Source organism: Rhinatrema bivittatum, chromosome 2 (genome assembly GCF_901001135.1).
Source record: "Rhinatrema bivittatum chromosome 2, aRhiBiv1.1, whole genome shotgun sequence".
NCBI classification, from domain to species: Eukaryota; Metazoa; Chordata; class Amphibia; order Gymnophiona; family Rhinatrematidae; genus Rhinatrema; species Rhinatrema bivittatum.
Genome location: NC_042616.1, coordinates 501,769,868 through 501,794,464, shown reverse-complemented (window position 1 = coordinate 501,794,464; position 24,597 = coordinate 501,769,868). Strand labels below are relative to the sequence as shown.

Here is a 24,597-nt window from a genome sequence, read left to right as displayed (position 1 = left end):
ACTTGGCCTTGGCCCTCACAACCTGACACCTCGCCCTAGGCCGGAGCTAGGGCCCGGACCAGACGATGCAGCCTGGGCAAAAGGACGGATCCCGACATTGGGGACCAAGCCAGAGCCTGGGCCCGATGCTGCATTCCAAACTGAAGGTCAGATCCTGATACCAGGCCTTGACCTGGACCCAGGCCTGATGCCAGGGCCTGGCCCAGAGGCCAGATCCCAATGCCAGTGCCTTGGACTGGATCCAGGTCCAATTCTGGGGCCCAGCCTGGAGACTGGGTCCCAATGCTTGGGCCTCAGCATAGGCTGGAGCCCGGGCCAAGGCCCAACACTACAGCCCAGCTCAGACCCAAGCCCAATGACCGTAGAATGCCGTACATCAAAATAGCGCTGTCAGATGGGGTGAATGTGCTGGTGTTATTAATTCCAGCTCGACACCAGTGGACGGCATCAGTTGAAGAAGAAAAGATGAAAGAAGAGGATGTCTCCAGAGCTACTCTAAGTCCTGTGCTCCAGGCCTGGCTCTGACCCTAGGCCAAGGCACAGGCATCAGGACCCAGCCTTCAGGCCAGGCGCCGGCATCAGGCATGGGTCCAAGTTGAGGCCCCAGCATCTGGACCAAGCCTCCAGCCTGGTCCCTGGCCTAGGCCAAGGCCCATGCATTGGGATTTGGCCTTTGAGCCAGGCACCTGCATCAGATCTGGTTCCAGGCTGAGGCCCTGGAATCGGGACCCAGGCCTCCAGGCCTGGCTGCGGCATTAGCCTGGGCCCAGATCAAGGCTCCAGCATCGCAACTCTGCCTCCGGACCAGGTCGCAGTGCCAGGTCTGGGCCCAGGCTACTGTTTAGAATGAAGCCCAGGTATTGGGACTTGGCCTCTGGGCCGGGCACTGGCATTGGGCCTGGATCTGAGTTGAAACCCCGGCATTGGGACCCAGTTTCCAGACCTGGCCTCAGTGTCAGGCCTGGGCCCATGCTTTGGCATATGCCGAGGCCCAGGCATCAGGAACCGGCTTCCAGACCAGTCCCCAGCATCGGGCCTGGGTCTGAATCAAGATGCAGCCATTGGGATCCAGCCTGGCTGCTTCCGTGGATACTCGACGGATCAGGTAGGTGACTGTTTGGGGAGCTCAGGTCTCGGCCAAGGCCCTGGTGTCAGCCCTGGCCTAGGCTGAGACCCCAGCACTGTGCTCCAGCCTAAGCTGCGGCCCCTGCTTTGGGCTTTGGCCGACAAACTCCTAAGGAAGATATGAGAATTATGTTTGCTCGAGTAACCACTTCAAATTAGGAACACACATAGGCATATTTTAAATCATACACACGCAATTGCACGCACAATTGAAAATTCCTGCATATGTGCACTTGTGCACATATACATGTGTGCACGGGCGCCTGCACACTCATTTTAAAGTTACCATCCCTGGCAGCAATTTTTTTATATCATGCATAAGTTAGCATGCAAATATGCGCATAACTTACACCGACTTCTCAGCAGACTTGCATGCATATTCCAGCATAAATACTCATGCACAATTGCACCTGCTATTTGGAGCATGCAAGTTTGCCACGAGAATTTGCACACAGGGAGTCCAACTTTGAAATCTGTCTGAGGTAGATCATTTACACGCATAAATGAGTCTGTGGAGATTTATGCTAGCATTTTAGGTGGCAGGAGCTGTACACTTCATAAAATTATCTCATATTTCTACTCAGAAAGTATGCACATATGTTTTAGTATGCTTGTAAGACAGAATACATATATTTTACATTTGTAATAACTATAACAATAGGCATGTGATAACCAAAATTAAATGCGGAGTCAGATGTTTTATAAAATATATGTGTACTCTGCTTCTGAAAATACTTGCGCACATTCTTGGAATCACCAGTTCACCGCTATCTCTACCAGTTCACCCAGACCATCACCAATTCACCCAGACGATCCTACCTGAAAATGACAGACAAAAGACAAGTGCCATTTCAATTGTGTGACTTGATTAGCAGATGAAACGGCACACGTACAGTCAAGTTTGGTAATATACGCACATATACCGCGTGTACTCCCAAACCCTGCCCTGGATCTCCCCTAAACCACCCCATTTTTACTCCTGTTAACATTTTCGTGGGAAACTGCAAGTATACACATAGTCTCAAGGTTTATAAAATAGGATATGCGCTGGTACATCCTCCCTATGTGCGAATACTGTTATTATTTGTGATAATTGTGGGTGGATCCTTGGGCCGGTGGCAGATGACCACGCCCACGGGGGAAGATCCCGAGAGGGCTCAGAGTTGGGAGACAGACACACACTGTTTTAGAGAATTAACAGAGGTGGCAGTAGAGAGCTGGAAGAGCCCGGCTGGGCTGTAGACCCTCAGGCACTGGAACAGCAATCCCAGGATGGCTGAGCTGTAGAGAAACTGAGATACAGGCCGATACAGTAAAAACGCAGGAGAGCGGGCGAGCACCCGCTCTCCCAGCACGCGCAGAGGACACTCTCCTGTGCGCGTGATACAGTAAATACATTTATTTAAATTAGGCCCAGCCGTAAAAAGAGGCGCTAGGGACACTAGCTTGTCCCTAGCGCCTCTTTTTGGAAAGGAGCGGCGGCTGTCAGCAGGTTTGACAGCCGACGCTCAATTTTGCTGATGTCAGTTCTCAAACCCGCTGACAGCCACGGGTTCGGAAACCGGACGCCGGCAAAATTGAGAGTCCGGTTTTCAACCCGCAAGCTGTGGGCCTTTTTTTTTTTTTTTTTACTTTTTTAAACTTTTGGGACCTCCGACTTAATATCGCCATGATATTAAGTCGGAGGGTGCACAGAAAAGCAGTTTTTACTGCTTTTCTGTGCACTTTCCCGGTGCCCAGAGAAATTAGCGCCTACCTTTGAGTAGGCGCTAATTTCTGAAAGTAAAATGTGCGGCTTGGCTGTACATTTTACTTACTGAATCGCGTGGGAATACCTAATAGGGCCATCAACATGCATTTGCATGTTGCGGGCGCTATTAGGTTCGGGGGGGTTGGACGCGCGTTTTGGACGCGCTATTACCCCTTACTGAATAAGGGGTAAAGCTAGCGCGTCGAAAACGCGCGTCCAAATGCCGGCTAACAGTGCGCTCCATCGGAGCGCATTGTACTGTATCAGCTTGATAGTGAGTAGGCAGAGTATGCAGAGTTCAGGAAGAGAACCTTGATGGTAACACTCACACAATGGTCTCTTGGAACAGCCTAGGAGCTGGAATGAAGTAGGCCCTCAAGGAGAGAGTACCTGGTTCCAGGAAAAGCTCTAAGAGAGAGATGGTAATGCACTGGTGTTGTAGGCAGCGGTGACTTCCTGGCAGAAGTTATATTCAGTAGCAGGTCCGGGAACGTGGGTCCTCGAGGAGCGAGTACAGATTCCAGACTGCGACCTGAAAAGCAAGAGATAGAGCGAGGCCCTCGAGAGGTGGGTACCCCTGGTAAAGTCCGAGGAGGCAGAGTAGCAAGATATGCGGAGAGCGAATCCCATTCGCAGCGATACCTAGAGGCAGCTAGGTAGGAAACCCTTTGCTAACTCGATTAGCTAGCAAAACAAGAGACCTTAAATATCTGGCGATGATGACATCATCTCAGGGGGATGCCCCTGAAGTTCGCGCCATAGCTGGTACTTGAGTAGGAGCCGCGCCGCGCACGCGCCCTTAGGCCTCAAGAGAACATGGCGGAAGGCAGCATCCAGCCAGTCCGGGGACGCCAGAGGAGGTCGGCAAAATGATGGCCCGGCAGCCAAACTTCCATCAACCAAAGAGGGAGTCGCCAAAGAGGTAAGGTGGGTGGAGTGGAGACGTCGGGCAGCGACGGTTGCAACAGTACCCCTCTTCAAAGGGTGATCTCCTCTTTGGGTACCAGGCTTAGGTTTTGAAGGATGTGTGATGTGGAACTGACGAAGCATCTCTTTGTCCAGAATATTGGTCTGAGGTTCCCAAGAGTTTTCTTCAAGGCTGAAACCTTCCCATGATAGAAGGTATTCAAAAGTATTGCCTCTTTTCCGAACATCCAGAACCTCTTCGACTTTGAACTCTAAGTCGTCTTGGGATTTGGAAGTAAATTTGTAATTTCGCTGAGTATGAGCGGTTTCAGAAGTGAAACGTGGAAAGCATTATGGATGTTGAGACCATGTGGTAGCTTCAGATGGTAGGTGACTTTGCCAATACGTTGAAGGAGTGGGAATGGTCCCAGGTAGCGAGGAGAAAACCGAGAGGAGGGTAGTTTAAGTCTGAGGTGCCTGGTTGACAACCAGACCTTGTCTCCTGGCTTGAAGACTGGAGTACTACGAATGGTGTGCATCGTAGTACTTCTTAGCACGGTCACTCGCTTTGATTAGCATGTCCTTTGTCTGAACCCACAGATTATGGATATCATCAGCAGTGGATTGAGCTGCTGGGGATGTCACTGAGAGCTTCAGTGGAAGTGGCGGTGTTGGGGAACGTCCAAAAACCACTTCAAAAGGTGACAATCCAGTAGATGTTGCTGGATGAGAGTTGATAACGAATTCAACCCATGGAAGCAATTCGGCCCAGTTATTCTGTTGGGACGTGACATAAGCTCGAATAAACTGCTTCATTGTTCGATTCGTCCATTCCGTCTGGCCATTCGACTGCGGATGATAGGCTGAGGTGTAGTCTAGAGAGATGTCAAACAATTTGCACAAGGCCCTCCAGAATCGTGCCGAGAATTGGGACCCACGCTCAGATATGATGTGAGAAGATAGTCCATGGAGGCGGAATATGTGCTTTATGAAGAGCTTTCCAAGCTCCAAGACTGAAGGTATGCCAGGGAGCACCACGAAGTGTGCCATCTTGCTAAATCGATCCACTGTCACCCAGATGGTATTCATTCCTCCGGAAGTAGGTAAATTGACTACTAAGTCAGTAGCAATGTGCGACCAGGGCCGTTCCAGAACTGGCAGTGGTTGCATCTGACCCCATTTTTGTCCAGAAGCGGGTTTGTTCTTAGCACAATTGATGCAGGATGACACGTAGGAATAGGTATCCTTTTTGATGGTAGCCCACCAATACAGCTTCTGTATCTTGAGCAGGGTACGGCATTGGCCAGAATGGTCAGCCAGCTTGGAATCGTGTGCCCAAAAGAGCACTTTCTTCCTGAGTCTTTTAGGAACGATAGTTTTACCAGCAGGTACAGACTGAGTAGATGCCAAGAGGATCTTCTTCAGGTCAATTATGTGCTGTGGCTCATCAGGCACATCCTCTGAAAGAAAGGAGCGTGACAGCATGTCTGCTCTGGTGTTTCTATCTCCAGGGCGGTACTTCAACACAAAATCGAAATGATTAAAAAATAAGGACCATCTGGCTTGTCTGTAATTCAGATGTTGTGCGTGGCAGAGATACTCTAGATTTTTCTGATCCGTGAATACAGTTATTTGATGTTGAGCGCCTTCGAGCCAAGGCCACCATTCCTCGAATGCAAGCTTTATTGCCAAGAGCTCTTTATTGCCGATCCCATAGTTTTTCTCGGCTGGAGAAAATCTTCGTGAGAAGAAAGAACAGGGACGTAAGGCTTTTGAGTCTCCTGTTTGGCTCAACACAGCCCCTACACCCACATATGAAGCATCAACTTCGACGATAAAGGGCTTGTTTGGGTCTGGATGCCTCAAGCATGGTTCTGTGGAGAAGGCAGTCTTCAATTTCTTGAACAGGGAAATGGCCTCCGCTGACCATTTTGAAGCATTGGCACCCTTGCGGGTCATCGCAGTCAAGGGTATGGTTAAAGAAGAATAGTTCTTTATAAAGCTTTGATAATAGTTGGTGAACCCCAGAAATCTCCTTAAAGCCTTCAGGCTGGTAGGTTGGGACCAATTCTTGATACTTTCAAGTTTGTGAGGGTCCATTTGGAAGCCTTCTTTTGACACGATGTAGCCTAGAAAAGGCACTGAGTCTTTGTGAAATTCACACTTAGAGAGTTTGGCATACAGCCGGTGTTCACGAAGACGGTGGAGTACTTGCTTGACATCTGCAATGTGGGTGTCCAAATCCTGGGAGAAGATTAGTATGTTGTCCAGGTATACCACAACATTCTTGCACAGAAGGTCCTGTAAGATGTCATCATCATATTTTGGAAAATGGCGGGTGCATTGCACAACCCAAACGGCATTACTAGATACTCGAAGTGGCCGTCTCGCGTGTTGAAGGCCATTTTTCCATTCATCGCTGCTCCGAATGCGAATGAGGTTGTAGGTCCCCTTCAGGTCAAGCTTTGAAAATATCTTGGCCCCTTGCAGCCGGTCAAACAGCTCCGAGATTAATGGCAAGGGGTAACGGTCTTTGATCATGATTTCATTTAGACATCTGTAATCGATACATGGACGTAGGGTACCATCCTTCTTCCCCACAAAGAAAAAGCCTGTGCCGGCTGGCGACTTTGATAGTCGGATAAAGCCCTTCTGGAGATTTTCTTCAATGTATTCTGACATTGCCTTTTTCTCAATGGCTAAGAGAGGGTACACCCATCCTTTCGGTGGCTCAGCATTGGGCTTCAATCTTATGGCACAGTCATAGGGCCTATGTGGAGGAAGAATATCAGCTGCTTCTTTGGAAAATACATCCCCGAAGGAAGCATATTTGGGCGGCAGTCCTGGCATCACTGGAGTCGTGGGCATGCAAATGATAGGCGAGATCTCTTTAAAGCACCTCCCGTGACATTCTGGCCCCCAGCGGGAGAGATCCAAGGATGCCCAGTCAAATTGGGGTTGGTGCACTTGCAACCAGGGTAACCCCAGGACGATAGGATGCATGGCCCTTTCCAGTACAAAGGAGAGCGATTCCGTATGGAGAGCTCTGGTGCACAGAGTAACTGGTATGGTTTGGCAAGTCACGTCGCCGGTAAGGGCTCTCCATGAATGGAGGATAACAGTAGTGGATCTTTCAACCAGATGAGGGGAATCCTCAAGTATTCCACTAGTCGTCTGAGAATGAAGCTGCCTCCTGCCCCTGAATCCACCAGGGCAGGAGTCTGAACTGTGACTGGTCGGTAGGTCAAGGAGACTGGGAGAGAGAGCGGAGGAGAGGGCGTAGTGAGGCCTAAAAACAGTCCTCCTGCAGGACTTAGGCCCGTCCATTTTCCGGATGAATGGAGCATGTAGAGACGTCGTGGCCGGGCTGACCACAGTACATGCAAAGGCCGCGCCTCTTCCAAAGTCTTCTCTCTTTGGAAGTCAGACATTCATGACCAAGTTGCATTGGTTCATCTTTATCAGCAGCAGGGATTACTGGAACCATCCGAGGTGCAGATATAGCACTAGCCTGTTTCAACCCAGGCAACACCTTAGGCCGGAGTTCCTTCACCTTGTCCCGGAGCCGGTGATCAATCCGAGTGGCCAAGGCTACTAATTCATCCAGCGAGGCAGGTGTTTTGCGAGCAGCCAGCTCGTCCTTTTAAACGGTTATCCAGGCCTGTAAGAAGAGAGTCTTGAGACATTTGGGGGACCCAGCAGAGTTCTGCCGCAAGAGTTTTGAACTCTATGGCAAATTCAGCCAATGATCTGTTGCCTTGCTTCAATTCAACCAAAGCAGAACCGGCGACAGCAGTTCGGCAGGGTCATCGAAAACGTATTTAAATAAGTCCATAAATCCTTCTGTGTCTTGCAAAATGGGGTCCTTGCTTTACCACAAGGTAGATGCCCAAGACAAGGCCCTACCATCCAAGTAGGAAAGGATGTAGGTAGTCTTGGAGAGAGCGTAGGAAATAAAGATGGCTGTAAGGTAAAATGCATGCAGCACTGGTTTAAAAAGCCCCGGGTCTTTTGGATTTCTCTGGAGAAACGGATTGGAGCCACCAGTGGTACTGCAGTCTTTAAAGTTACCTCCTGTAACTGACCTTCATGGTTGGAAGCTGTGCCTTGAAGCTGTGCCGTGTAGCTGATGGAACGCTGAAGTAAGTTTCTCCAAGGTGTCTTGCTGCTCCAAAATGCGCAGGGCCAGGCCTGGTATGGCCTGCAAGGCATTGAGCTGTGCCGGATCCATGGAGTTAGCAATCTGTTATTATTTGTGATAATTGTGGGTGGATCCTTGGGCCGGTGGCAGGGACCACCGGTCAGGCTCAGAGTTGGGAGACAGACACACACTTGGTTCTTTTATTAAACTGTTTTAGAGAACTAACAGAGGTGGCAGTAGTGAGCTGGAAGAACCCAGCTGGGCTGTAGTCCCTTAGGCACTGGAACAGCGATTCCAGGATGGCTGAGCTGTAGAGAAACTGAGATAGTGCGTAGGCAGAGTATGCAGAGTTCAGGAACAGAACCTTGATGGTGACACTCACACAATAGTCTCTTGGAACAGCCCAGGAGCTGGAGTGAAGTAGGCCCTCAAGGAGCGAATACTGGTTCCAGACTGTGTCCTGAAAAGCAAGAGAAAGAGCAAGGCTCCCGAGAAGCGGGTACCCCTGGTAAAGTCCGAGGAGGCAGAGTAGCAAGGTATGCGGAGAGCGAATCCCATCCGCAGTGATACCTGGAGGCAGCTAGGTAGGAAACCCTTTGCTAACTCGATTAGCTAGCAAAACAAGAGACCTTAAATATCTAGCAGTGATGATGTCATCTCAGGGGGATGCCCCTGAGGTTCACGACACAGCTGGTACTTGAGTTGGGGCCGAGCCACGAGCGCGCCCTTAGGCCTCAGGAGAACATGGCGAAGGCAGCGTCCAGCCGGTCCGGGGACGCCGTGGGATGTCAGCAAAATGACGCTGTGGCAGCCAAACGTCCATCAACCAAAGAGGGAGTCGCCAAAGAGGTAAGGTGGGTGGAGTGGAGACATCGGGCAGCGACGGTCACAACATATACGCTAATACTACACACACAATACCCGTGTAATGCTTTGAAAATTACTTTCATACCATTTTAAACTCAAAACATATGCAAGTAGGTGCAAATCCTGCTCAGACCCCAACCCCTGGAACATGACTCCCCAATGCACGTAAAGTACATACGTATGTTGTGCCTGCATATGTTATCCTGCAAAAGTTCCTTTGAAAATTACCCTCTTAGAGGGTGATTTCATAACTTCCCCCCATAGCTGCAAAGTCTGCGTGCACATTTGCTTTGAAAATCCTCAAGTGATTGGCCCAGTGAAGGCACAACATCCTTGCAAAAAAGCTCCATACATTTTAAAATCAAAACGTGTGTGTGAAAGTTCCATGGCTGCCCCAGCCTGTCTGAAGTCTGTGTAAAAGTGCGCAAGAAACCGGTTCCATGCATTTACACACACTGAGCCATTTAGAGTTTTATGCACATTAATGGCTTTGAAAATTCACCCCCTTAAAATCTGAGAGATGGGTAAAAAGGTGCAATTTAATTGAAGAAAGGAACCAATCTATCTCATTACCAGGTAGGTTGGCCAACTGCCTGGTTTTGGACCGGACTACTGCCCAGTTTTGCAGTCAGTTGTGGTGTCTGGTTACAAGGGTAACCAGACACTGTAAAAACCCGGTCGGGCAAGGCCAGCACAGCAGCCAATTAGAGGTGGCGACTTGGTGGCACTCCAGTCATTTGCCTGCTCTTTCTTGGCGCAGCTGCAGAAGGGGAGAGATGCTTGCTCGCTGAGCCTGCTCTGCAAGGAGCATTGGCCTGCTTTTCTCCCGCCATTACCTCAAAGTATGAGCGTCCTGCATTTTCTCTTGGCTGGCTCTTCCTTCCCTTTCCTCCCTCTCAGGTCAGGCCTCGATTGCTGCACAGCTGCTGCTGCCTGCCTACCTGTCCTCGGGGCTCGGGCTCCAGTCGGACTCTCCTCCGGTGCCTCGGCTCCTACGGCCACTGTGTGGCCTGCTGTTTCACTTTCTGTGTGTGCTGCTGTGATCTCATTAAAGTCTGCATCTCTGTGCTCTCCAAAACAAATATAAGTAATTAAGCCGCACCTGCTGCCTCCCTCCGAGCCTACCTGCCATGGCCGTCTACGGGAGTCCCACGCAGGCTGCAACGTCAGTGACGTGGCTCAAAAGTAATTTTTATAGGACTGCTAACTTCTGCTTGTATACGGTACTGCATTCCCCTCTGCAAAATAAAGGGGTATATGTTGTTGTGCTACTGGCTGCTGCTCCGTGCTCGGTGCTTACCTTCCTCCCCTTGCTGTCTGTCCCACGGAGCCCTGAAAAGTAGTGTTTGTATGTGTATATGAGAGGGAGAGAGGGAGGACCTGTGTATGTGTGTATATATGAGAGAGAAGGAGAGAGGGTTTGTGTGTGTTTATAAAAGAAAGGGAGGGGGGGGGCCTGTGAGTGTGTGTGTGTTTGCCTATATGGGATGGTGGGCTTTTGTATGAGAAAATGGGAAGGAGCACATGTGCGTGTGTTTGCATGAGAAAGAGGGAGTCACACATATGTGTATGAGCGGGAGGAAGCACCTGTGTGTCTGTGTAGGAAAGGAGAAAGTTTGTGTGCCACCCTCTCTCCCAGTCCAGACAATCTCACAGTGAATGGAAATCAATAGTTCCCAGGTATGGAGAGCAGAGGAGGGTTGTTTTTTTTTTTTTTATCCTTATTAGTTTTAATTATTGCATGTTTGATGTGTCAGCAATTTTGCAATATTTTATTGGAGTCTGGGAAATGTTTTAAAATTTGTATATGAGATTTTAATTATTGGACGTTCTATTTGTCAGATGCTTTCAAATATTTTCTTTTTATTAGTAAATGTTTACTATTACGATTGATGTTTTATATTTCTTGATATTATTGCTTGATGTTTAATGAGGAATGCTGATATTTCTGGTTTTTTTATTGCACTGCATATAGTCTGGTTTATTGCAGTTTCCAGTTTAGCTTTTGTCTGCATGTTTCTATCTGTACTTTATGGTCTGTATTTGTGAGGATCTGATTTTGTGTGCTGCCTGTTTGACTGAGGTAAGATATTCTGCTTACGTGTAGTTTCTGTGTAGGGATCTATAGCAGCCTGGCTTGTTCTGTTTTCCTAATTCGTGTATTACGTGTTTTAGGTCTTGGTGTAATATCTAGAGTGGAGGCATGGCCTAGTGGTTAGAGCAACAGGCTATGAACAAGAGAAGCCAGGGTTCATCTCCTACTCCTTGTGACTTTGGGCAAGTCAGTTCATTCTCCATTGCATCATGTACAAACTTACAGGGTCTTTCATCAAAGTGTGTTATGGCATTAACACCCGTCATAATGCACATATCACAGTGTATGGTGTGAAAGCAAATGTATTCAAATGGGTGGGATTAATGAAAATGAGGGATGCTTTTAACACCAGAAATAACTAGACCTTTTTTTCTGGTGTTAAGCTCTGCAATGTGCCCGAAATGTTCGGGGGGGTGGGAGGGGGTGGAGAGAGAAAGACAGCCTTTGGGATGGTACACATAGTAGGGATGTGAATCGTTTTCCATATCGTCTTAACGATAGAAATCGTGTGGCAGGGCAAGAAAATCGTCTTAGGCCCGATTTTTTAGTTAAAAAATCGTTAAAAATCGTTTTTTCCGATTAGTGCGCACTAACTCGAGTTAGTGCGCACTAACGGGAGTTAGTGCGCACTAACTGGGAGTTAGTGCGCACTAACTGGGAGTTAGTGCGCACTAACTGAAAATGATACAATTTGACACTTTTCAGGTCAGTTAAGGTCAGTTTAGGAATGAATATGTATTCCTATTGGCTGCCCTCTTATTTATTCATGTTACCAAGTTTCCTACTGACAGTATATGGGGGATGGGAAATGGAAACAGTTGGTAGCTTGACAAAACAAGTAATGTGATCAGTCAATGTGACTAGAACTTGTGCCCTAACCCTGATACCAGGGGTATTGTGATCTTCCTGCACACAGTGCCCTATCCCTATTAATTCCAGGAGTGTTGTGATCTTCCTGCACACAGTGCCCTATCCCTAATACCAGGGGTGTTGTGATCTTCCTGCACACAGTGCCCTATTCCTGATACTGGGGGTGTTGTGATCTTCCTGCACACAGTGCCCTATTCCTGATACCGGGGGTGTTGTGATCTTCTTGCACACATCCCGGTATCAGGGATAGGGCACTGCATGCAGGAAGATCACAACACTCCTGGTATTAATAGGGATAGGGCACTGCATGCAGGAAGATCACAACACTCCTGGTATTAATAGGGATAGGGCACTGCATGCAGGAAGATCACAACACCCCTGGTATCAGGGATAGAGCACTGTGTGCAGGAAGATCACAATACCCCGGAGGAGTGAGGGTCAGGCAGCTCCCCCCTGTCTGTGAAGCCAGCCTCTCACTAGTAATGCAGGGAGGGAGCTGTCTCAGACTTCACCATCCTCCCCCCCCCCCCCCCCCCCCTTACCCACACACCATTCACTAGCTGGGACATGGGGGAAGTCAGGAGTGAGGGTCAGGCAGCTCCCCCCTGTCTGTGAAGCCAGCCTCTCACTAGTAATGCAGGGAGGGAGCTGTCTCAGACTTCACCATCCACCCCCCCCCCCCGCCTCACCCACACACCATTCACTAGCTGGGACATGGGGAAGTCAGGAGTGAGGGACAGGCAGCTCCCCCCTGTCTGTGAAGCCAGCCTCTCACTAGTAATGCAGGGAGGGAGCTGTCTCAGACTTCACCATCCTCCCCCCCCCCCTCACCCACACACCATTCACTAGCTGGGACATGGGGGACGTCAGGAGTGAGGGTCAGGCAGCTCCCCCTGTCTGTGAAGCCAGCCTCTCACTAGTAATGCAGGGAGGGAGCTGTCTCAGACTTCACCATCCTCCCCCCCCCCTCACCCACACACCATTCACTAGCTGGGACATGGGGGAAGTCAGGAGTGAGGGTCAGGCAGCTCCCCCCTGTCTGCGAAGCCAGCCTCTCACTAGTAATGCAGGGAGGGAGCTGTCTCAGACTTCACCATCCTCCCCCCCCCCCCTCACCCACACACCATTCACTAGCTGGGACATGGGGGAAGTCAGGAGTGAGGGTCAGGCAGCTCCCCCCTGTCTGTGAAGCCAGCCTCTCACTAGTAATGCAGGGAGGGAGCTGTCTCAGACTTCACCATCCTCCCCCCCCCCCCTCACCCACACACCATTCACTAGCTGGGACATGGGGGAAGTCAGGAGTGAGGGTCAGGCAGCTCCCCCCTGTCTGTGAAGCCAGCCTCTCACTAGTAATGCAGGGAGGGAGCTGTCTCAGACTTCACCATCCTGCCCCCCCCCCCTCACCCACACACCATTCACTAGCTGGGACATGGGGGAAGTCAGGAGTGAGGGTCAGGCAGCTCCCCCCCTGTCTGCGAAGCCAGCCTCTCACTAGTAATGCAGGGAGGGAGCTGTCTCAGACTTCACCATCCTCCCCCCCCCCCTCACCCACACACCATTCACTAGCTGGGACATGGGGGAAGTCAGGAGTGAGGGTCAGGCAGCTCCCCCCTGTCTGTGAAGCCAGCCTCTCACTAGTAATGCAGGGAGGGAGCTGTCTCAGACTTCACCATCCTCCCCCCCCCCCTCACCCACACACCATTCACTAGCTGGGACATGGGGGAAGTCAGGAGTGAGGGTCAGGCAGCTCCCCCCTGTCTGTGAAGCCAGCCTCTCACTAGTAATGCAGGGAGGGAGCTGTCTCAGACTTCACCATCCTCCCCCCCCCCCTCACCCACACACCATTCACTAGCTGGGACATGGGGGAAGTCAGGAGTGAGGGTCAGGCAGCTCCCCCCTGTCTGTGAAGCCAGCCTCTCACTAGTAATGCAGGGAGGGAGCTGTCTCAGACTTCACCATCCTCCCCCCCCCCCCCCTCACCCACACACCATTCACTAGCTGGGACATGGGGGAAGTCAGGAGTGAGGGTCAGGCAGCTCCCCCCTGTCTGTGAAGCCAGCCTCTCACTAGTAATGCAGGGAGGGAGCTGTCTCAGACTTCACCATCCTCCCCCCCCCCCCCTCACCCACACACCATTCACTAGCTGGGACATGGGGGAAGTCAGGAGTGAGGGTCAGGCAGCTCCCCCCTGTCTGTGAAGCCAGCCTCTCACTAGTAATGCAGGGAGGGAGCTGTCTCAGACTGGTATCAGGGTTAGGGCACTGTGTGCAGGAAGATCACAACACTCCTGGTATTAATAGGGATAGGGCACTGTAAGAGATGACTGTAGTAGATTGAATAAAGATCTGATGTTTCTGCTCTCCTCACACCAAACAAAAACAACACACAAGCAGAGAAGCCCTTCTTACAAAGCTGAGCTAGTGAGTTAAGTAGGAGGAAAAGTAAACATACTGGTGCCAGTGTGGCTACTTAAAAAATACACTTACCAACAATCAATTACATATATTTGAACTGTGTACAGTTCCAGCCAGGACCACCTTTCTAAAATGCACAGTGATTGGCAAATTCAACATGCACTAGCATTTCAGGTGCCTGCTAACAAAAATAATAAACAAACAAGTTCTAGTCAGGTGAGTGCTGATCATTACATTACTTTTTTTGTCAAGCTTCCAACTGTTTCCATTTCACATCCCCCCAACCATATTGGTAACATCAATAGATAAGAGCACAGCCAGCCAATAGGAATACATACATACATATTCATTCCTAAGTGACCTTTACTGACCTGGGAAGTGTGAACACTTTGTTTCATTTTCTGTTGGTGTTCGTTAGTTTCCAGTTCCATTTCCCATCCCCCCAACCATCACCTCAGTGGTAACATCAATAGATAAGAGGGCAGCCAGCCAATAGGAACACATATTCATTCCTAACTGACCTTCAGTGACCTGGAAAGTGTTTATTTGTATCATTTTCAGTTAGTGCGCACTAAATCGAGTTAGTGCGCACTAACGGGGAGTTAGTGCGCACTAACACGATTTAACGATTTTTAACGATAAATCGTTAGAATTTCTATTGTATCGTGTTCTATAACGATTTAAGACGATATAAACATTATCGGACGATAATTTTAATCGTTGAAAAACGATTCACATCCCTAACACATAGTAGTCAACTATTTATACTTCTAAAGGAGGGCCAGCTAGTGACTTGAGGTGTGGTTTTGGTGCTGGTGTAGGGTTTGGGGGCCAGTTTTACATGCAGAGTGACACATACGAAAAGCACAGTAGAACTCAGTGAAGATATGACGTCATTTGGAGTGAGGAAAGTCACACAAAGATGTGATTTCTACAATGTTCTCTCACCCTAGCTTGATGGACTCTCTACATTGAAGTAATCTCATCTTAGTCTGACTTTCCTCATTCCCTCTGTCTCCAAAACCCCACACCACCACTGAAACCTCACCTCGAGGTACCAGCTGGCCCTCCTATAGTGATATAAATAGTTGACTGCTATATAGGTCTTATAGTCTCTCTCTCTCTCCTCACAGTGCAGTAATTCTAAAATCATGATAGCCACACCTCTTTTTGTATCCACTTTGAAGTACCAAAAAGTAGACTATAAACTTGACATGTTGCCTTTTTTTAGGTAGGGGTGTTACTATTGAAGTGCTGCCAGTTAGTGCTGTTTTGGTATGGGAGGTTTAGTATATTGTAATTGTGATTCACTTTAGTTATGGCTCTCTGAGGGCCAAGTCCACATCCAACACACATTGCAATAGGGTTCCAAGTATCTTTTTTTCAGGGTTTTCTGGTTGGCACCACATACATGTTGTAAGGGATAATTTTACCTCAGAAGATTGTACTTTGCGTGTCTTTTCCATATAAAATCTGTTATTCATAAATAAGTTTTAATGTATGTAGGAAGGGCTGTGAGGGGAGGGGTGGAGGAGGGCAAGGGTGCAGAGCTATAAGATTAACCTAGGTTGCCTAGTGCCCTTGCTCCAGGCTTGGTGTCAAATATCCTGATACCCAGAACTAAATTGCTGATATGTGAAAAAGAAGGCAGGTGCAGGGGAAATAGGGAAAATGTATTCAAGTTAGTGGATGGGAGGGCTGGGATAACCCCACCCCCATCCCAGTCCTCAAGTGACCAGTCTTGAAGGCCGATGCAATACAGTGCGCTCAGCCGAGTGCACTGTATAACCGGCAGTTGGACACGGGTTGTATAAGCGCTAACTAATCGCCTTATACAATAGATAATACAATAAGGGGTAGATTTTCAAACCGCGCGATTTGGCGTACTTTTGCTGGCGCATCAGGCGCAAGCAAAAATACGTGGGATTTTAGTAGATACGCACGTAGCCGCGCGTATCCGCTAAAATCCTGGATCGGCGCGCGCAAGGCTATCAATTCTGTATAGCCGGCGCGCGCCGAGCTGCGCAGCCTACCCCCGTTCCCTCCGAGGCCGCTCCGAAATCGGAGCGGCCTCGGAGGGAACTTCCTTTTGCCCTCCCCTCACCTTCCCCTCCCTTCCTCTACCTAACCCACCCCCCCGGCCCTGTCTAAACCCCCCCCCCTTACCTTTGTCGGGGGATTTACGCCTCCCGGAGGGAGACGTAAATCCCCGCGCGCCAGCGGGTCGCTAGCGCACCGGGACGCGACCTGGGGGCGGGTCCGGAGGGCGCGGCCACGCCCCCGGACCGCCCCGGGCCGTAGCCACGCCCCCGGGCCCCCCGGAACGCTCCCGACACGCCCCGAAAACGCCGCGCGCTTCGGGCCCGCCCCCGACATGCCCCCGCAGAAAACCCCGGGACTTACGCGAGTCCCGGGGCTCTGCGCGTGCCGGTGAGCCTATGTAAAATAGGCTCACCGGCGCGCAGGGCCCTGCTCGCCTAAATCCGCCCGGATTTGGGCGGATTTAGGCAAGCAGGGCTCTTAAAATCCGCCCCTAAGGGGATTAGCGCCTCCACAATGCGCATCCAACGCGGAGCAAAACTAATAGCCGGAGCAGGTGTTAATTGCTGAGCGCTCCCAAAAGTTGTACAGAAAAGCTGAAAAAATTGCTTTTCTGTACATCCTCCTACTTAAGATCAATGTGATATTAAGTAGGAGGAACAAATCTTTAAAAAACTAAAAAAAAAAAAAAAAATGTTAAAATAAAAGTGCCGGCAGTCAGGTCCAGGAAACGGATGCTCAGTTAACAGTCGTCTATTTCTTGGACCCCTGGCTGTGTGCCCTTTAGGAAAACGGATGCCGATAATTTCGGCGTCCGTTTTTCCTAACTGGTGGGCTGTTGACACTCACGGGCTCCCGTTCTCAGGCAGACTCTAGTGGCGCGCAAGTGGCCCTAGCGCCTCCTTGAGAATGCAGCCCTAATTTAAATATTATATGGTGCTCCAGGAGGGGTGCCTGGGGACGCATTAGGGAAGCAAGTGCTGAGTGTTCAGTGCCCGCTTTCAGTGCACGTTTATTGCATTGACCCCTTTGTCTGTGGAAAAGTTGGCAACCCTATTACCAAGAGCTCTACAACACCCTGCAAAAGGTGCATGCAGGGTATAAGTAACACACTTCCTTTTGAGTTCTCCACACACAAGGTAGCAGATTCCGTCACCTCATTCACACATGCTGACCACAGCCACATCCTCATCAAATACAGAGTAAGGGACCACAAATTAGGAATAGAAATCTGCAGCAAAAAACTGAACAGCACAGCCCTTTGCAACAAACAAATTTGAAATGCGTTTTGTTTCACTTTTTTTGCTTGATCAATCTGTTTGAGACTCAAGTGGGTTGCAGGGTGAGCTACCTCTCAGGAAAGTTAGATAGGAGAACACTAGAATATGAACTTCATTTGTTTTTATCTGTAAGAGCATAGTTCGGCTGAAAAGGCACTGCTACCATTCGGGCGCCTGCTACCCAAGGAAGGCCAGATGGAGTGAAGCTGGCAGCTGAGAGGAGTGTGCCTAATTAAGGAAAATGTGCAGACGTGTCATGTAAAGTAAGCAAGGCAGAAGTCATCAAAGCAGGGTGTAATGAACTGGCAAAGGAAAAGCAAAGTGCTTGATGGCAATTTTTCCTGAAACAAAATACCACCTGTTTTCATTGTTAACAAAGCTTCATGACATCTCAACTAATTAGGGAAGTAGATGTCCCTGATTTTAGAAAGGACTGAAGGTTTTCGGTTTTGGTTTTTTTTTTACCACAGATAAGGCCTAAATGTGGCGGTATATGAAATGTGTGGGTTCGAGTGTCAGAAAACAGGCCTCTGAATCAGGCAGAATAAGGACATCAGGGCGTAGAATGGTCATCATTAATGCTTTTCCATTGGTTCTTGCTCCGTTTTAACAAACTAAGGGCATGATTTACTAAGGATTTTCTCCCATTCTGATTTACTAAGGATTTTCTCCCATTCTGGGTCCATGAAAAAAAAAAAAGCTTAGTAGATCAGGCCCTAAATATTAAAATGATAACGGCAACACAAGATTACTGTATGTATACCAAAGAAATCACAAATAAGTGCTATATCGTCCTAATCATTTAACACAAAAATTAAAACACCAGTCATATAATATTTTAAATATAAATTTAATCAATTAGCTATATGCGCTTTAAGTTTGAAGCATACATAACATTAATTAATTTGTTGTCAAACAGTTAGGACATATATGCCAAAATAAATGCACAATTACAAAAAAGATACACAAAACATATTGTTGTGTCTGTGGACCCTTGGGCTGAGGTGAGATTGGCTCCACCTGCAGGGAGGAGCTCTGCAAGTTCTTACCATCAGCAGGGGAACCCTGGTGAAGCAGAGAGCGGTCAGGAGCTTCACCTTTACCAGCCCACATTCACCTCGGGTTGAGCCTTTGGGTGCAGGGGTGGCAAGGGTCTCTGCTGTTGACCGGAGACGTGGTCCAAGGCCAGGCTAGGGTTGTAGGCAGGCAGCAATCGGGCATATCCAAGTTTAGGCAGGGGTCAAAGGCAGGCAGTGATCAGATGTAACTAAAGTCCAAGCAAGGGTCAAAACCAGAAATCTGACCAGGGAGGAAGAAGAGGGACGGATGAGGTGGAGGCAGGTTGAGCAAAAGAGTGGAACAGGCTGAGATGAAGATTAGAGCAAACAGAGCAGATGAAGACTGGAGCAAGCAGGGCTGGCGAAGACTTGAACAATCTGAGATGAGGGATGGTAGTAACACATACACTTCTCAGTAGCTGGACCTGTTGCTGAAGCAGTGAGGTGAGGAAGAGAGGGCCCGTTATAGGGCTGGGCATGTGAGGTCATCAGGAGGCGCCGCCTGGCTTTTTCTGCCACGGATCCTTTAAGTAGGATGACGTCAGGCACATGTGCAGCTGAGGAGAGGTGGGGTGCATTGAGGCTGCTGGCTTCCTTGCACATGGAATACGGCAGCGTGTTGGCAACGTTTTGCTGCAGAGTGGCTGGCCCAGCCAAGAAGGTAAGGGTAGCAGTTCGCGGGGATAGCCTACAGACCGCCAAATGCAACATGTATAAACATAACACAACAATTCTGTATCCACTCTAGTGACAACTAACACTTTAAAAAGTCTTCTTAAAAAAAAAAAAAAAAAGAAGAGGAACTCGGCTGATCTTAAATCCAAAAAGTTCAAATTCCTTTCAGTCAGAGATTTTATACCAGACACCCAGTAATTATAGATTTTATCACATCATCCAGTCATTCTTAAGAAATGGAATGCAGGTGAACAATTATTGTGCTATCCATTAAAGGAAAAAGGGTCTGAAGAATACATGTAAACTCACAATTGATTAAAGAAGCTGGAGAACTTATAACTGGAACAGTACCACTTAAGAAAGTTTCAGAATCCCTAGCAGGGAAGGAGATAGGTGCAGCATAATATGCCCAAACATATTTCACCCTCTATAGACCTCTTCAGGGGGCTTCTCACCCCTGCATCTTGCCCCAGCTGAAGCAAAATATAGAAGCCAAAGTACCTGCTGCCTGGTGCTACAAATGCATTTGAAGCAGGCCTTGTCCACCAGGAGTACTTCCCGGCAGGCTCCCTGGCCCTGCACCAAAGCAGACACGCAGTGCTCCAGAGCACAGGAGCATCAGTAAGCAATGCTGCTTAAGGAGACAGGAGAAGTCTGGAGCCACCGGTAAGGATAAATTCTATTGCAATGCAGGGAGGTGGGGAAAAGGGAGAGAGAGAGAGACAGGGACATGCTAGGTAGGGGATGGGGATAAAGATGGGGAAGCTGCTGAGTGGGTCAGTGGGAGAATCTGTGTAATAATATTTTATTATACTGGCTTCTGTCCACAAAAATAAATTCTGATATTTACCTGGAAAAATAATGAGTCAATTTTTTCAACTGATTTTATCCTGTTTTTGTTTTCATCATAATAAGCCCTGATAAATTCCCAGGAAAAATAAAGAACAATAAAAACTGAAAATGAAGGTCCCTACTTATGGTATGTGCTATGTTAGAGAACTTCATCCTTTTTTTTTTTTTTTTGACAGATTTTGGCCTGGTTTTTAAAAGCATTTTCACGCTTAAAACTGTGTAAATGCACTTTACCTGTGTAAATGGGCTTTTGAAAATTGCTACAGTATATGCTATTGAATTCTCCATAGGATTTACCTGCATTAAGAGTTAAATTTTAAGATCAGTGTACGGGCATAAAATGTTCACGCATTTGCCAGCACACACATGGATGTAGTGATTTTATAAGATAAACCCACAACGGAGTGTGGAATGGTGAACAAATACACTATAAATCAACCAGTCCAACAGGTGTGTTGCAAAATAGATTGCAAAGGTCCATATATAGAAACCCAGAAAAAAAAACAATTAAACAAGAAAAGTTCAATAATTCCAAAATGCCAAATCTTTATTGAGATGTCAGTCCCCCGACACGGAACCGTGTTTCGTTAGGGCTGCACTGGGAGGGACGAATTACAAGAGCTGCACTCATTTCGCCAGTCCTTCTCTTACTGTCATTGCGTTCTCTGATGCAACAACCTTATTAGCACATAATAGAACGGTGCTCTGCTAATTGTAATTGGTTTCACCCATTTTTCAAGGATACCCCTTCAAAAATTATCCTTCGAATATTCCTTTTGCTGTATTCAATGGGAGACTTCTCTCAAGCGTGTAATGCCATTGATATTACATTATTTTACTACATGTAATTCATCCCTCCCAATGCAGCCCTAGTGAAACACGGCTCCGTGTCGGGGGACTGACATCTCAATAAAGATCTGGCATTTCGGAATTACTGAACTTTTCTTGCTTAATTGTTTTTTTTCTGGGTTTCTCTATATGGACCTTTGCAATCTATGTTGCAACACACCTGTGTGGTGATTTTATAACATACACACGTAAATGCACATATACACGCATGTATTTTAAAATCAGCTATAGGCGCGCGCATGTGTGCAAGACTATATATTGATGCGCATACGCGTGCAAATGCCGACTCAAGCGCGGAAGTGGGGGGAATTTTAGTAGAGACACACACTGATGCAATTACCTGTTTCCCCAGTTTGTTCCCTGCTCACCCCAGTAAAGGAGAGGACTTCCTAAACACCATAGCCAACTTGGTTCCCTTTTACTCTATTAGCCCTGACCCTTAAAACCCCACTGACTAACCTAGATTTTGTTATTTTATTACTTACATGCCGTTTGTAGCGGAAGTAAAGTTCCACGGTAGGGGTACGCGCAGAATTCATGCCACAAATTCAGCCTGCCCAGACCCCACCCGAGCCCCGCTCCATCCCTTTTCTGCTATTTGTGATTTGTCCACATAGCGGGAGATATGCGCGTACCTGCGCGGGTTTTAAAATCCGCATGGCATGTGCCAGGCCGTGTCACGTGTGCAACTCCCAGCTTTGGCATACATAGGGGTTTTAAAATCAATCAGTAAGTGCATTTTACGTGGGTAAATGGCTTTTGGAAATTGGTACAATAGAGATGACATCACTAGCACTGCCCTAAATAAGGGCAGCTCCCCAAAAGCATCTAGCTCCTCTTCAGCAGTGTGTGTTGCTTCCCTGCATTCCAGTCTTCATCCAACTTGTCTTCAGTCTTCATCCAGCTTGTCCTTGGTCTTCCTTCCAGTCTGTTCCATTCTCGTTGCCTGTTTGTTCTTGCCCTTGCCTGCCTGCCCTGCCTATCTGTCCCTCTTCCTTTGGACGGATGCCTGGTTTCGATCTTGGCCTGGACCCCGGACACGCCTGACTGCTGATTGCCTCTGACCATTGCCTGGACCTTGGATATGCCTGACTGCTGCCTGCCCATGCCTCTTGCTAACCTCCATCAGCAGAAACTCCACCTAGGTGCTGCTGGCCCCAGCACCCAAAGGTTCAATTAGTCTCTGCTTCACCTGGGTCCGCTGGCTTCCAGTGAGAATCTGCACGGCTCCTCCCTGCAGGTTGCACCAATGTTGCTTTAGCCCAAGGGTCCACCAATACAACCACCAATGACCCAAAGCTGAATGTATAAACATGCCTCTGCGCAAAAGAAGAGATATACAGGCAAGCATTCAATATCAGGCATCATTGTGGTCCCCATTGTCATGTCCTTAACCTATTGAATAAATTATTCACCAAACAAAATATAGCTCATATCTAAATAATCCCGAACCACCTCTATGGCCTCCCTCTGTGGAATGTTCCAGTACAAAGACTTGATCTCCATGCTAACCAATATGACATCTTTGGACAAAGTTGGAGGATTGTTCAAAAGCTCAGTAAAATGAGACAAAAGGTTGAAGAAACCTGTCTACAAACTAGGACAAGGGTTCAAGAAGTGAACCAATACCAGAGACTATAGGTCTTCCTGGAGGTAATGTTAAACATTTAGGTATTTTAAGAAGTATGTAAAAATATGGAATACTTGGAGATTGTTAGGCAAAAATCCAGCTTCTCTCTCAGTAACATAACCTTGCAATAAACCTTCAGATACTACAATAACTAAATCCTGTGTTGAATCAGTCAATAGCTTTAAATAATAAATGGTATCATAAAGTTGTCTATATATCTCGTTCACATATGTAACCTTATCCATCACCACCATACAACCACCTTTATCCACTGATTTAATCACAATATTAGTATCCTTGGCTAAATTCTCCATCACCAATTTCTCAGTCCTCAGTAAATCCCTAAAAGAGTGGTCATCTAATAGACTCCAACTGTCACAAAATCTTTTTCAGCCATCTGCTTAGAGGCCATCACCATAAGGTCAACCAGACCCGGAGGCATACATGACGACTTTCTCCAAAGTAAAGCAGGATCATATTCATCTGTGATTTATCTGGAAAAAACATCAAGATCTTTAAAAAAAAGAACAGTAGAATCTAAACAAAAAAAATGAATAATAGAAAGAAAACATTTATGCATGGTAAAGAAAAAGGTTACATTTTTTTCACTCTGTGCTCATCCTCCATCAAGACTTCTACAGGATTGATTATACAAATATGTACTGAACTACAGTGTTACACTAGGATATTGCTCTGAGAGTAGAGAATACCACAGACAGAGGGTTTCATCTTAGGACATTACCATTCCCGGGAGGCCCTCTTTTCATTGTAACCTGATAACTTCCAGTCATTTTCTGTTTCACTGACTCCTGCATGGACTTGGATGAAAATTGATTGAACCTCAGAGCACTGCCCTCACAGTTAGTTACAAAACTGCCAGGCTCTTTCCTATCTTCCAGGGAACCAGCAGCAGTAGTAGCAAGCAAGGTAATCTTAAACAGGAAGGAAAAACTGAATGGAGGAAGAACTGCGGTACAAAGCAAATTATATTGAGCTTGGGGATTTAAACCCAAGCAAGAAAAATCCGCAGCTAGAAAACTGGAGGTGATTTTCAAAGCCAATTTATTTATTTACCTTGTTTATTTAAAATCTACCTTATAAATGGGCCCTGACCGACGGCCCGCAAATGCGCAGTAGAGCACAGCTCTACTGCGCATGTGCGGGCAAGGACGTCGGTCTTAGCCAGCGTAAAAAAAAACAAAAAACATGGCGGCGGCGGGTGGCAGCGGCGATGGCGGCGTCGGGTGGCAGCGGCGGCGATGGCGGCGTCGGGTGGCAGCGGCAGCGGCGATGGTGGCGGCGGTGGCAGCGGCGGCGTCGGGTGACAGCGGCAGCGATGGCGGCGTTGGGTGGCAGCGGCGGCGGCGTCGAGCGGCGGCGGCAGCGACGGCAGCGAACGACGATGAGGAGCAGCGGCGGCCAGTAGCGAGGGAGGGAGGAGAGAGAGAGAGAGAGAGAGAGGGGGAGGGAGGGAGGGACTGAGTGAGGGGGAGAGGGGGAGAGAGGGACTGAGTGAGAGGGAGTGAGGGACTGAGTGAGGGGGAGGGAGGGATTGAGTGAGGGGGAGGGACTGAGTGAGAGGGAGGGTGGGAGGGAGGGATTGAGTGAGGGGGAGGGACTGAGTGGGAGGGAGGGACTGAGGGAGGGGGAGGGACTGAGTAGGAGGGACTGAGGAAGGGAGGGACTGAGTGAGGGAGGGGGAGGGACTGAGAGGGGGGGGAGAGGGAGAGGTGAGAGACGGATGTGAGTAAGTGGAAGGGTAAGAAGTTGTGGAGCAGAGAAAAAGGGAGTGGAGGAGGGCTGAGGGAGAGGGGATGGGATTGAGACAGGGTGGGGAGTGACTGAGGGAAGGGGAGAGAGGTGGGAGTGACTGAAGGAAGGGGAGGGAGGTGAGAGTGAGGGGAAGGAGGCAGTGGGAGACAGAGGGTGAGTAAGACAGGGGTGGGAAGGGGGTGAGTGACTGAGGGGAAGGGGGAATGAGGGAGAAAAAGTGTAGGAGGGTGCTGTTTTCGAAAATGGACCGAAAACAAAAATGTTATGTAGCC

At 48.4% G+C, this 24,597-nt stretch overlaps 1 protein-coding gene and 1 long non-coding RNA gene across 2 annotated transcripts in view; one reads left to right on the top strand and one right to left on the bottom strand.

The window, feature by feature from the left end:
- The window catches only part of LOC115085077, a 75,977-nt gene extending 66,055 nt beyond the window's left edge, over positions 1 to 9,922 (bottom strand). Inside the window, exon 1 of the long non-coding RNA XR_003854707.1 lies at positions 9,731 to 9,922. This is a non-coding gene — a long non-coding RNA (uncharacterized LOC115085077). The remainder of the gene's footprint in view (positions 1 to 9,730) is intronic.
- The window catches only part of NEDD9 (neural precursor cell expressed, developmentally down-regulated 9), a 393,338-nt gene that overhangs the window by 100,688 nt on the left and 268,053 nt on the right, over positions 1 to 24,597 (top strand). The window lies entirely within an intron of this gene.